Here is a 13,930-nt window from a genome sequence, read left to right on the forward strand (position 1 = left end):
CAAAAAAAAAAGTTTTATCTTTCTTACCTCTTCCAATTCATTATGAGACGTTGCTGGACTAAGGATTCTGAAACTGTCCCCAGACTCAGCAAAAAGTCTCACATGATTGATGAGTGATGATTTACAAAGACGAAGGAGTAGGGATTGGAAAAGTATGTGCCAAGAATTTTTCATTTTTCCCTCAAGGGGTGGATCCAGATTTTGTTTCTGGAAACCACAGTTTGACTTGTCTCTCCATTGCTTCAGACACTTCAGTTTATTTATTCATTTATTCATGAGTGCATGCAATTGTTCATCCATTCATTGATTTAACTAATATTTATTGAACACCATTCTACTACAAATATAGTAGCAGTGAATAAAGGAGACATGGAAACTGTAACCATGGAACTTAGCAGGCAATAGCATGTAAACAAACAAACATGTACTTAAAATTGTGATAAAGATTTTATGAAGAAGCCCAAGAGGGGGCATTATCACACACTGTGTGGGAACCCACCAAAAGCATCCAACAGCAAAAACCAGTCCTTCACAGCTTCTCCATGTAGCAGTGAGAAGCAATGATTGTAGTGGACTAATAGACTTTCTAGTTATGTTTAGATGTATCTTTGGAACTGTACTGACCTCTCTCAGCCTTAGTTATCCCTTACACTTTAAAAATGCAGGGATCAAGTCACATGCCAATCCATGATCCAATTGTTGGGCCAGAGGAATGAGATGTGCTTATTGGCCTGGGCCTAAGTCAGGGTTTCACCCTCTGGGTTGGGGGTGAAGTCATCTTCATCAAATTCCAAATGAACTGAGAATGGAGCAGAAGAAAATTGGGTATGAATACTGGAAGGGGGATGAATGGGTGGGGGGTCCCATATATGAGATCTAGGAAGACATTGTATCTGCAAGTGTATACAGCCCTAGGCAAATATGTTTTGGGTGGTCCTGTCTATACAATACTTTTATAAAAAATATATTACAAAATTCATGAGGTATAGTGATTTCTTTTTTTTTTTTTTACCTTTTAGATTTTTATTAGCAGTTCTCTGAAGAGTCAAAATAGTTAGCAAATTACTTTAGATTCATCAAGACTGCATATCCTTTGTATTTAGATCTTTAATGATCTACAACATAATAAAAAGCAAACCAAAGAGACTGATTTCTATGACTAAGTGTTACTCATTGTATTATCCTAAAGCAGTGGGCTGGAGAGAGAGGCTGTTCTCCAAGGAGAAAAGAGGTGGTTAGTGCTAGGCAACTAAACTGTGGCCTGTTTTCTCTCCCTTACAATGTGCTGGGAAGGGGGCTGATGATTTCTTAAACTGACAACTGTTTCCTAGAGCAGGGACTCTATAACCCTGGGTAGGAGAGGGCTGTGGTCCAAACCAAACCAAAAGAAACAGGCTAGGGCAGGTAAGCATGGTGACTGCCTGGCAGAAGAGGGCATTCTTTGCACCTCAGAGACACTGCAGGACCAGTGTAACACTAAGAGACTTTAAGGGGAAAAAATAAACAAAACCCTGGAAGAAACTTTCAGCTGCACTGAACATGGAATCAAGTTCAGTCTACCCATGGGGGATGGGGAAAAGGGTAATCCAGCCCCAAAACCAGCACTGAGTCCAGTTTTCCCATCCCATCTCTTCGATTACACTTGAGAGCTGGGCAAGGTTTAGGCTGAGGATATACAGATCCCAAAATGACCAAGGCAGTCTCTGGTGGGCTGAGGTGGGGAAGGATACTTCTCAAAATACAAATACATTTAACATGGATGCAGCAGCCAGCCTGGCTGTACCGGTCTGCACATGCCTAAGTCTTCCCACGTTCTCCCCAGCTCAGGGCCTAGGCTCACAGAGACTGACAAACACAGTCTCCATACCTGACCTTCCTCCCCCAAAAGAAAATCCAGAAGTGTGCCCCTTCTCTTTGCCCACAGGTGGGCTCTGCAGGGCATTCTGGGGATGGTGGTTCCGTGGCAGGGCCTGGGCAGGGTCTGGTCTCAGCTGGCTCCTACCGGAGCCATGAGGTCTTCCAAAGCATTGTCCTGGTCATTGTTGTTTAATACCAAAACTTCCTTAATGTCTTTCAGTTCAAAGCCCATTTCCTTAAATTTGCTCATTAACTGAAGAAACTCCATCATCTTTTCCTCTGAACACTGGTGCATTTCCAGAGCCTGTTCCACTAAAAGAGAGTGGAAACCCTTCTCACAGAGCTGTCCGTGTGCAAAGAGATAGTCGAGAATCTGTTCAGTATTCCCTCCTTTCTTCTTCATGGCTCTTGAGACACACTCATATGAGTAGCCCATGTTGACCACGGTCTCCACACACTGCCGCTCACTGGGGGACAGTGCCTGCAGTTTATAATAGGCCTGGGGACATCTGGGAGTGTTGGGCACTTGTGACACTGAGAAATTAGGAGAGGTGACTATGGGACCTGTATGTGGAGGTGATGCTTCTTCTGTGCACACAGACAAGATGGAGAGGGAAGGGAGCTGGGAGGAGGGGGACAGAGCTGGTAACTCTGTGCCACTGTCCAAGTTCAAAAAAGCTGAAAGCCCAAGAGTATAATTCCCATAGAACTCACCGGCACTGCTCTGGGTGGAAGACTTTAGGAATTCCGGAATGTGCCATTGTGGAGACAGGATGTGGTATGGAAAGTACTCACCAGCTTGGCTGTCTTCTGATTACTGTCATCAGAATCAAGTTTGGGAAAGGACAGAAATTTGATATTGCTTACTGCAGGGATGGGGGGGAAGGACACTTTGGAAGACAGTGACATCTTTTCACAGTTGCCCACCGTGGTAAGGTTATAAAGCCATTGGGTTTGTGAAGAGCTTTGAAATTTAGAGTTGCCCACTCCAAGGATGCCAAGACTTCCTCATCCTGCAACACAGACCCAGAGCACCTCTGAGCAAGTGATTGTCTAAAATCTAAGCCATAATGGGTCCAGTGGTTCCTACCAGAATGTTTCTCAACTCTTCTTTCTCATCAAAAGTTTTTAACTCCAGATTATCAAATGAGTCCTCCTCATACTCAAAGTCAGCAGGACTGAAATCTGTCTTTGTGTGGGGTGGACTGAGAACTTTCTGTTTTGCAGCACTGCAGCTGACCCGAGTTCGGGTGAAGATGCTTTTGTACTATAAGCTGGCAAGGATAGGATTGATGGGTGGTGGCATTGTGGATGCACTGTGAGTCTTGGAGTAGCTAATTTTGCTATCACCCTCTGGACCACCCTTATAATTCACTTTAGCTTCTCCTTCCTCAGCTTTACACTCAGCTTCCTGCTGGGCTTCTTGGATTTTCTTAATATCTTCGGCCCATTCAATGGTCTTCTTTTCCAAAGAGAAGTCAGACTGTACTTCTCTGACAACCTGCAAACAATCAGGGAAGGAGAAGCCAATAGGTAGAGCATCTTTAGCTAGTGTTTTGAATTTGTCTCCTATCTTAAATGGGACATCATCAAGGTAACTGAAAGTCCTATGACAACCTGCACCCAACTTCTTAGAAGTCAAGTAGAACCTGAACTGCTGCTGTTGCTGCTGTCCCAGAAGCCAAAAAGTGCTGGCGCCTGCTGGCCACCTAGGTTCGCCCCCCTCCGAGCTCCTGATGACCCTAGGGAGAGCGACCTCCACCACCTCCAACTCTGCCTGCCCCAGGCTAGGCGGTCACCATGATCACCGTCAGTACTGCAGCCGCCATGTTGAAGTCCTACTTCCCTCCTCCTCAGTATAGTGATTTCTTGATGAAGATTTGAAATAATGGGTGGAGAAGAGATATTTACAAAACTCTTTAAGGGATAACTAGTATATGTAGAGATCTTTTTGTAGTACCCAGGCACCATCTCTTCTTGTTCATTATTATCAAATATGCTGTTTCTGGCTAATTTCCTATTTTCCACAAGAGAAAGGTGGCAATGCTGCTATTTCTCATGATGCCATGCCTCCTGAGAGCCTGTAGATCCTCTTGCCTCTTCCTTTCCCTAATGCCATTTAATTAACACTGGTTACACCATTATGATGAGGCTGCATCATCCAGCATGTCACAGGCCTCCAATGACTCTCTCATGTGTTTCATTCATGATGACCACTAATATAAGTCTTACCCAGAGGATGCAGAAAAATGTGAATGATAACTCATTTTCAGGTCATATTAAATATACTATTTGGAATTATATAGTGTAAATGTAGAACAACACATCATTCAACAGTGTCTTCTCTTGAGCTCTTCAGGTCACCATCACTGCATTCCAAGAATGGAATCTCTTTCAATGTTGACCTCACACCACCACATCTACGTTTCACCACCAGTGTGAAGCAGAGGCAAGGGGCCCATTGGTGGGACAAGAAGAGTGGTACTATTTGCATAAGGAAGGTGTGTCCTCCTCCGGCAGGGATTAAGGGCAACCCAGAAGAGTAGGACATTGTCATATCATTCAGAGCAAGAGAGGACACTGGTAGGAAAGACCTGTGGGTGGTATGGCATTGTGGAACAGTGGTCTCAAAACCCGCAGAGGAGGGGGCGCAAGGCTAGTTCAGTGGTAGAATTCTCGCCTGCCATGCAGGAGATCCAGGTTCGATTCCCAGCCCATGAACTTCTTCCCCAAAATAATATTCAACGAATTGTGCTGCAATAATGAGAGGGTCACATGGAAAAAGAATGTGCAAGGGTGTACAGGGTAAGGGACACCTGCCACACCCTGCCTCCCTCGGTGCTAAATAGCAGTGGCACCACAGTCTGAGCACAGATGGGTGAGAGCCAATGCCCAGGCCCATGCACATAGTCAAGCCCACCAGGCCATCAGTAGCCCAGAGCTCTGAAATCCTCATGGGTCTGATGTGAGAGTCACCCAAAGTCTGCGTGTCAGCTTCATTCTGGAGGCTCAATCACACATGGTCCCACAAAAGGTTTTTTTTTTTTTAAATACTGCAACAGTCTGGAGGAGTGGTCTGTAACCTAGGCAACCTTTCTGGAATCAGGGCCCGGTCATGAGACCCCAGGATCACACCATAGGCACAAGTCCTGGAGCTCTGCAGGTCATCTGATCAACTCTCCTAATCTGACAGAGGTTTGGAGAACACCCTAAAGGGGAGAAAAAGGAGCAGGAACCCCTGTGAAGCCCCAGGTTCATGGGGCCCCTCCCAGATGGCACTGCCAGCCCTAGCCAGTCCCAGTCCCCAGAGGGATTCTTAGAAAATTTTGAGGTAGGTGTTTTTGGTGAACAGCACCCACACAGGACGAGGTCTGGGTTCAGGGCACCATGCCTGGATGCACTGCCAGCCCCATCCAGTTCCAGGTCCCAGAGGGGAATTTTTTGGGTCTAAGTCAGATTTGGGCAGGAAGCAGTCATGGACAGAAGCCAGATTCAAAGTTCAGCTTCAAACATTTACTGAGACTTGCTAAGTGCCAGGTTCTGGGGTTGAGGGTGGGAGGGACAAATAAGAACTCTGTGAGGCCCAGTGTACTGCAGATTGAGGTGCTGCCAGTGCAGTTCCCCATTGGTTCCATGCCACTGCTCAACTCCTCCATTCTATTTCAACAGATTCTAAATGGCCTGAAATGGAGAGGAGGCATGTGCATCCATTTGTTTATACCACACTGCACCAATTACTGATTCCATTCCAGTAAATATTAAACAGGAAACACTGAGACTTTTCCATGTGTTCCAGGCATTTGTTTATACCTCATTAGTTTCTGGACGGAGCTATTGGGTGGAAGGTGGGGAATGAGGAGACAGTGAGCTGCAGCATAACGTGTCCAACGCAGAGCTGGGGGCTGTCAGTGGAAGCAAATTCTCTCTCTATTCTTCCACCCACCTTCTTCTCATACATCATCCCTTAGTAAAGCTGCAACTTGTTACAAGAAAGAGAAAACCACTCAAGAGTCCTGAGGGTTCAGGGGAGGAGGCAGAAAGAATCACTAGTCGGATAACTATGGGACTCTAGTTCAGCAGGGAAGTGCAAACAAGCTGAGAACAGGGCCAAGTAGCTCAGAAAACAAGGGCTCTTCGGAGAGATCCTGAAGGAGAGAAGGAAAGACACAAGAGCAGCGTGGGAGGGTTCAGATGAGGAAGTCTAGTGCCAGCCGTGTGGTATGAGAAGTAAACCCTTCCTATCTCCCGTGAAATCTTCAGTCAAATATACTGACGAGTTAATGTTCTGTGGCAGCCTTTACCATGCCTTCACCTTCATTCCCAAAGCTCTATCAACACAAAGAGGTTAGGTTCCTGTGGTTGTAGTAACAAACAGCCACAAATTTGATGGCTTAAAACAACAGAAATTTATTTTCTCACAGCTCAAGGAGCTAAAAGTCTGAAATCAAGGTGCTAACAGGGAGAAAGTCCCTCCAAAATCTCTAGGTCCTTCCTTGCCTCTTCTAGCTTCTGGTAGCTCCAGGCTTTCCTTGGTCTGTGGATATATCACTCCAATTTCTGCCTCCATCTTCACATGGCCTTCTCCTCTCTGAGTCTTCTGTCCCTTACAAGGATCTTGTCATTGGATTTAGGGCTCACCCAGAAAATCCAGGATAACTTCATCTCAAGATCCTTAACTTAGTTATATCTGCAAAGACCCTTTTCCAAAATAAGGTCACATTCATAGGTTCCAGAGATTGGGACATAAACATATCTTTCGAGCAGCCACAATTCAACCCATTACTGGCGTTAATACTGAAGATCTGGGGACAAAGAAAAGGAAGTATCAGCGTAGAATGAACGGTCTTGCTCTGACCAATATTCCCTACTTGGAATCCAGGTGTGCCAGTGTGAAACTGTTATGTACCCCAGAAAAGCCATGCTCATTAATCCTCATTCAATATTGCTGGGTGGGATCTTTTTTCTTTTTCCATTTATTTACTTTTAATTGAACTTGTTAATGTTACAGAGTTCCTGCACTGCCAAAACCATGCCTGAGAATTCAAAGAAAGAAATGGTACAATGGTCAACCTCATTTACCCATCACACAGTATATTAAAACTTGATTCATGTGCATTTTTGATTTCACACTCTTTTAAAAAGTTGTAACAAGAGTTGGAATTTTAAATCTCTTCAGGTCTTCAGATTTCTAGTACAGTATTCCGTTAAATAACATTTCCACATATTCATCCAAGTTCATTCCTCAAAAATGTAATACCCAACAAGATTTTGCTGGAAAAGTGTTTACTTTTCAGAGAAAATATGTGGTTCAATGTCCAAGAGATTAATTAAGGTTTTTGGTTCCCAAATGAAGTCTTCAATTTAACCACGAATCCCTGTGTCTCTTTTAATCATCCACCCTCTCCTTGGCTCAGTTACTTGCCCAAATAGATCAGAAAGCAGGTATCCTTCCTGCCACCTCAAATAATGTCAACATTATTGCCCAGAAGTCATTGGCAGGTCCTGTTAGAAGACACCATAACCCTCCTAGTAATCCAATTCCTGCACTGACACTTTCATCAAGAATGAATTCCTACAGGGAAATGCTCCCACATCAAGATAATTTTATTCACCCATTTGCTTCACTCTTACCAGTAGCAACTCTGCAACTCCTGCATTTGGCAAAGGGATTTACTATAGAGTATTCCAGACTCTGCATCATTTGGTTACATGCCACTTTGAAATAGTCCTATTGAACCAAAGAGACAAAACTAGAAAATTATCAGAATATCTCATTAGATGGAAAGAAGCTTCAGTAACTCTGGGTAGCTACCTCAAGTCCCTTTTAAGGACAAAAAAATTATTGGATAGTTTAAGCCATAATTATTAAAAACACAAGGGCTACATCACCTGTCTTTTGCCCTGACTCTCCAAATGAACAACATAAAGACATACCACAAGGTTGATAATAGAGCTAGCTGGGACAAGCACTGCCTCTATAGAAACTTTAATACCTTTAAAATGTGGATACAAGTACAGTATCTGAAATTTTTGTACAAGATCTCACAAGATACTTGAAATTTAACGAGGATTTTAAGTAAGGTTCTGCTAATTCTGAATTTATGATAGGTCAACGAATCCTTTAGTCTGAGCAGAACCTGCTAGATACGGTTTCCATTGCCATTTACTATACAGTCTAGACCTGATTACAGACTTTAGCAGCTCCCGAAGTAGAGCCCCTTGGCCACCAAACTCCTTTACACCAAAGGCTATTTGGTTCCACTCTAAGGGTTGGCAAATTCATGAGACATGTCACAATCCTAACACATCCTTCAGGTTACTAAACGAAGTAATAGGCTCTGTCAAGGAACTAATTCTCAAGTCAAAGCAAAAAAGACCTTATTGTGGAACATAGAAAAAACACTACCCAAATAAAAAACTACTAAAATAAATTAGATTATCCACCCCCCTCCTTTTCACACTTGGTGGACCCAAGCTTGGTTTAATTTAATTTGTAGTTACCTCAGAATACAACTGAAGGCTTAAATTATAAATCACAGCCCTACACAGATTGTCTGAACATATCAGTTCTTTAGAGAGGCACATTCCAGGAAGTCTAATTTCGCCACAGCCTAATACAGAGTGTTCCTTAAGGGTGGGGCACAGGACAGGTTAATTAAGGTCATTTAAATCTTCATCTTTTACAGCAGATCATTCACTATTGCTGAGTAGGATCTTTTCTATTGTTTCCATGGAGAATTTGGTGATTTCCATGGAGATGTGTCTCCACCCATTCAAGGTGGGGTTGTTACTGGATTCCTTTAAGAGGGAACAATTTGGAAAAAGCCTCAGTGCCAACAGAGACCAGATAATCAGAAATCTCTGGAAATGCAGAAGGGAAATGGCCCTGGGGGAGCCTTATGAAATGAGGACAGAAAGCTAACAGATGTCTCCATGTGTCTTTCCAGCTGAGGCAGAAACCCTGAATTTCAATGGCCCTTTCTTTGGAATTAAGATATCTTTATCTGGATGCCTTAGTTTGGACATTTTCACAGCCTTAGAACTGCTAACTTGCAACTTAATAAAACTCTGTTTTTAAAAGCCACTCCATTTCTGGTATATTGTGTCCTGGCAGCCTTAGCAAACTAAAACACTGAGCAACTTGCTCTTTTCACCCCAGTCTGTTCTCTTCCCCATCTCCCCTCTATGTCTCATCTACAAAAATCTCAGTTTAAAAAGTGCTACATAAAGGCTGAACACAGATGGGCAAAGATGTAAGAAGCAAATGCAAAAGACAGTAGTTAGGGAAAAACTGAAAAGCCCTCTTGTTTAATCGTGTGCTGTGCAGTTGGACCCTCAGCATCTCACTCACTCCCCAGCCACTTCTTTGCACAATCAATAGGCCTCTTGAAATATTTTTCCAAATGAAAGAACAACTCTCTCCCAAGAAATAATTTGAACACCTGCTTGTAGAGAGCAATAAGCACAAACTGCATATAAAAATAAGTTTTCTCCCAGCACCTGGAAACCCAGAAACCCATCCTTCCAGTTTCCTATGACTGATCAGCTGGAGAGAACTGGAGCTTCTCTGGCTCCCCATCCGGGAATAGATTTTGCAAGAACAGGAGAGTTCTCTGCCCAGGGACATTTGGTTAGGTTGTTACATCCTTGATTTCTCTTTAGAACTTTAATCAATCATTCCAAATAGAAAAGCAACCCTAGCTTATTTACATCCATTATTTTTTATTGAGATATGTGCTGAAGGGACAAGCCCCTTTCTGGGCTCAGTTTTTCTGACAAGGAGGAGAATGCTCAGGGTATTTGTTCCTTTTATCTGTTTCAGTATGGGGCCCCCATCTTCAATTGCACGTGCAATAAGTTTGAACACAACGAGCATCCAGATTGGTCCTTCTTTCAAGTTAAGCAACAGACCTACCGAGTGCCTGCTCTGCATCAAACACCGTCTAAGCACCAGGGATGGGGCAGGCAACAAACAGAAAAATCTATTCTCAGTGGAGTGCACATCGCAGTAGGAGGACACGAGACAATTTTCTTTTTAAAATAAACTGCGCATGACAGCCATATCAGGCTGAACAGTCATAATCTCATTTCAGGAGGGAAAGCTGAGAAAAAAAACATTCAGAGATATCGCCCTCCCTCTAATCTCCTAGAAAGCCACAGATCTCCCCCCACCCCTCCTTCCACTCTTCCCCATCCCCACCTCAAGGGATGGCTTTGGACCTCTCACCTTCTGGAATCATCCCTAAGCCAAACACCCACTTAAGGCTAAGACAATACTTTGAGTTGCAGTTGCCCCTAATCATAGAATAAGGATATCTGTCCAGTCTCCTCTGCTAATAAATATTTGAACAGAGGTTTGTTAATTTTTCTTACTCTCCGTGACAGAGATTAATTGCTATTTTACATTACACTCAATTTCTATTAGTTAAAGATTTACTTCCTCAGTGATACCACCAGCATTGGGCTTGAATAAAACATTTGAACCTTGACAAGCTCATTAAATTCTTGAAGGTGAGTGGACAGAAGGGACAGAGAACCAGCCATCGTTGTGCTGTTTTGAGGGTATCAATTTAAATCTATTAGGCAAGTATTGAGCAGGTGGAGGGTGGGAGTTTGCTAGATGATGAAGGACTCGAGGCCCTGGAAAGACAGTCCTGATCAGAATGCGCCCTTTCTCACATCCAGCCCCACCCCCAGACAGGCTTCTGACACTCTTATTAAAGTTTTCACAATCTTGCTAAAACCCTGACAACACAGTCCTCCATTTCCCAGCCTGTTTCCCGTCATCCTTCCTTCTTACCCCTGAAACCCCTGAATCATATTTTTTAGGGTCTGATTTTGTTCCTAGGACCTCACACTTGCCCATGATGAGAGTGGCTAAGTTTTCTCTTCAGTAAACAGGAGATGCTTTAATGATTATCATGCCTACCACCATTATTATAAATATCATGTGCCCCTGACCCAAGGGCCGGACCTTGCTTCTAAGATTTCCCCCATCACCAGTGGCATATCCTATATGCTATATTGGAAAGCCCTCTAACCCAGAAGCTAGCTGTCGCACCCTCTCCTCTCTGACCCTACAGTGTCCCTGCAGCTCCATTCCTTCCTTCCTCCTCCCTGTTTGCAGCAACAGAAGGAGTTCTGAAGACAGTGTAGAACATGGTCAGTGCTACCCCAACCTGGGGCAGGGAACCGGGGTATTCATCCTCCAACATTCATCAGCCCTTAGTGGTGGCTGCTCTAGGGCATCAGCCCTCTGGTTATGTGGCTTTCCCTGCATGCAGGTGGACATGGCCTCCAGCAAAAAGTAGCAAGAGAAAAGCCCCAGAAGAAGGCAGCAGGTCCCAAGTGATTGCAGTAAAGTCTTCAGGGCTTAGAGCTCAGGGCTTAGGAGATATGGTTGGGGCATTAGTCTTGGCTGCTTCCTTGCCCCATTCCAGGTACCAGGTGAATTTTCAACACAAAGGCTTGGCCTTCCTTGGTTCCATTTCTCCATTCCCAGAGTTGTCTTTGGTTGGCTCAGCTCATCTTTTCCAGCCAGGTCACAGGTCAGAGGTCATAGAGCCATCAAAGGGTCAGGTGGCTATTTCAGTTCAATCAGCTGTTGGGGGAAAACAGGGTGATATGTCCAAGGCCATGAATGAGAACAGATTTCTGGAAAGAAGGTATTGTTGGGGGCAGCACCCCCAAACTATTTTTGCATATCAGCCTTCTGGGATGGTCGGAAGCTGAGATGGCCACTCATCCATGTGCTTGCTTTCTGCTGGGGCATCTCTAAACCACCATGTCTTGCTCCTGGAGACAGATCATCTGGGGGATATAAGTCAGCACAATGCTGATCATTTAGACACTGCTTCAGCCAACCCACACCTTGAGCCATATGTTAACTAGTTTCCTGGCTCAGAGATTACAATGGTGAAAGCCCCTGTCCACTGGGGCTGAATCGGAAGCTGAGCGGCACAGCTCGTCTTGTCTGGAAACCAGCAGGATATGAGGCTGACAGTTAATTATATTAATTAGGAAACCATTCTTTAAAATGTAATGTTGCTTTCATGAGCTTTTAAAACCCATCAAAATGTTTGCCGAGCTTTATGGCTGGTAATTAACCACCTTGTAAAAAACATACAAGGAAATAAGTAGATGTCAGCGAGCTAATGAATGTGGCAGCTGCCAGACCTACAGACAGAGCCTGGTTCTGGGCTTCACATCACCCAGTTAGAGGCTCAGCTTTGTCAAGACCTTGGAAAGTGCCTCACCTTCTCTGGGTATCTGCATCCTCACCTATTCAATGAGAAAGAAGTGGCTTGTAAATACTGGATTCAGCTACATTTCTAAGTCTCCGCTTTTCTTGTTCCCTCAGAGCTCAGGCTTCACTTCTCTAAGGACAATTCAATTATCATGGCCTAAGTGTCCCCACAATTGATGGGAATCTAATACCTCAGGGATGTTCTCAGCATACCACTCCGATGGAAGTGAACATACATAGACCTTGTACGTACATAGATCTTGTGGCCAAAGATCCATTTACCCTTCTTGGATAACAAAGTTTTCCTTTGGGAGACTACTCCCTCCCCATTCTCAGTGCCTGTGCTTTAGGCAGAGTTGACTCCACCAATCAGAGTATCTCAGTCTCTTGATCACAGTGATTTCTTCAGGGGTGACCGCCTGACCTAATCAGACCCAGTGAGACACAATGGGGAGAGAGGCTCCCGGTTCATTTCCTTTGAGATGATTTAGGCCTGGGGGTGTTGGCAGCCATTTTGGCTCCATGTGAGTCGGGGTGAGAATCTAGCAGGAAGGAAAGCTGAGCCAGATAAGCAGTTTGTAGCGCCATTGTTTGGGCTCCTGGGCTTATCTATGACTTAAATTTACTCTCGGACTTTTCAATTACATGAACCAATAAATTCCCTTTATTTGTTTAAACCATCTTGTGATAAATTTTTTGTTGCTTGCAAACAAAAGTTCTAATGGTTACATGGTGTATTTGTGAATATGGGTGTGTGGGTGAAAAAGAGAAAGAGTGAGAGAGAGAAAAAGATAAAGTCAGAAAAAGAAAAAATATATTTTTAGTGAAGTACATGCTAGAATTTGCACATTATTTTGTGAGCAGAAAGTCATTTGCCTTCTTTTTCACTTTGAGAATTCCTATCCATCTACCCAAAGCCCATCTCAAGGCATCTCCTCCTTCTCAGCTTCCCAGAGATAGTTACTCCATTCCCTGTGCCCCTGGGGTGGAATGACACTGTGAAATTGTCTAATGTATTTTCTATAGCTTTCCACCCTGTGACTCCCCATATGTGGATTGGATACCCAGGTCTGCCTATGTGCCTAGGCCAAATTGTTTGTACCTAGGTCAAATTGTTAGTAAGGGATCAGAGGAAGGAACTCCCAAAATTTCAGTTTCTAAGTCGGCAAGATAAAAAAATGCTTGGAAAGAACACGAAATCAGGAAGAACCAGTTTTTGCCTGTTACTCACTAAAACCGATTGCCTCTTTCTTCCACAGTAATAGAGTTTAAGTGAAATACTTGCTGATATCCCAGCTAGAGACAACATATCCCAGCCTCCTTTGTGGCTAGTTTGGCCATATGACTAAGTTGTCACCAATATCAGTGAACAGAAAAGATAGGGTCAACTTCTGCCCACCTGGCTTAAAAGAAAAGTGCTGCTTTGAACTTCTGCTTTCTCCTTCCCAGAACTAGAACACAGATATGCTGTGACCAGGCAGATAAAGATAACACCATAAAGGATATGGAAAAACAAGATAAAAAGATATGTGATCCCTGAATGACCATGTGGAGCAGAGCTATGCTTCACAACCAATACCATCCCCCCCCACACACATACACATACACACCTGAATCAGTTACATTGAAACTATTATGTGTGAGAGTGCATAATTTTCTTTAAGCCTCTTTATTCTGTGTTTTGGGCTTTGTTATTATAGCTTAGCCTTACTCTAATATATTCCCAACCACCTCTCCTCTAATAAATAGAAAAAATGTCCCAATTGAAGAGAAGATAAAATTTTGTAGAGAAAGAAAAGAAGAGTAGAGGCTATCCAATCAATCCCC

General features: G+C 43.7%; 2 long non-coding RNA genes and 1 pseudogene across 4 annotated transcripts in view; 1 reads left to right on the top strand and 2 right to left on the bottom strand.

Moving 5' to 3' along the window:
- The window catches only part of LOC143642565 (uncharacterized), a 68,252-nt gene that overhangs the window by 23,936 nt on the left and 30,386 nt on the right, over positions 1-13,930 (bottom strand). The window lies entirely within an intron of this gene.
- LOC143683603 (ubiquitin-associated protein 1 pseudogene) lies at positions 1,090-3,979 on the bottom strand (annotated as a pseudogene).
- On the top strand, positions 4,222-9,900 carry LOC143683599 (uncharacterized). 3 transcript variants are annotated; one of them, XR_013175560.1, is made up of 3 exons: positions 4,222-4,358; positions 4,920-5,188; positions 6,866-6,968. It is a non-coding gene; the product is annotated as an uncharacterized LOC143683599 (long non-coding RNA). The 3 variants fall into 3 exon arrangements; XR_013175558.1 differs by lacking the exon at positions 6,866-6,968 and adding an exon at positions 9,680-9,900 and having other exon boundaries at positions 4,223-4,358; XR_013175559.1 differs by lacking the exon at positions 6,866-6,968 and adding an exon at positions 9,680-9,900 and having other exon boundaries at positions 4,227-4,358; positions 4,964-5,188.

The sequence above is a fragment of the Tamandua tetradactyla genome, chromosome 1 (assembly GCF_023851605.1).
Source record: "Tamandua tetradactyla isolate mTamTet1 chromosome 1, mTamTet1.pri, whole genome shotgun sequence".
NCBI classification, from domain to species: domain Eukaryota; kingdom Metazoa; phylum Chordata; class Mammalia; order Pilosa; family Myrmecophagidae; genus Tamandua; species Tamandua tetradactyla.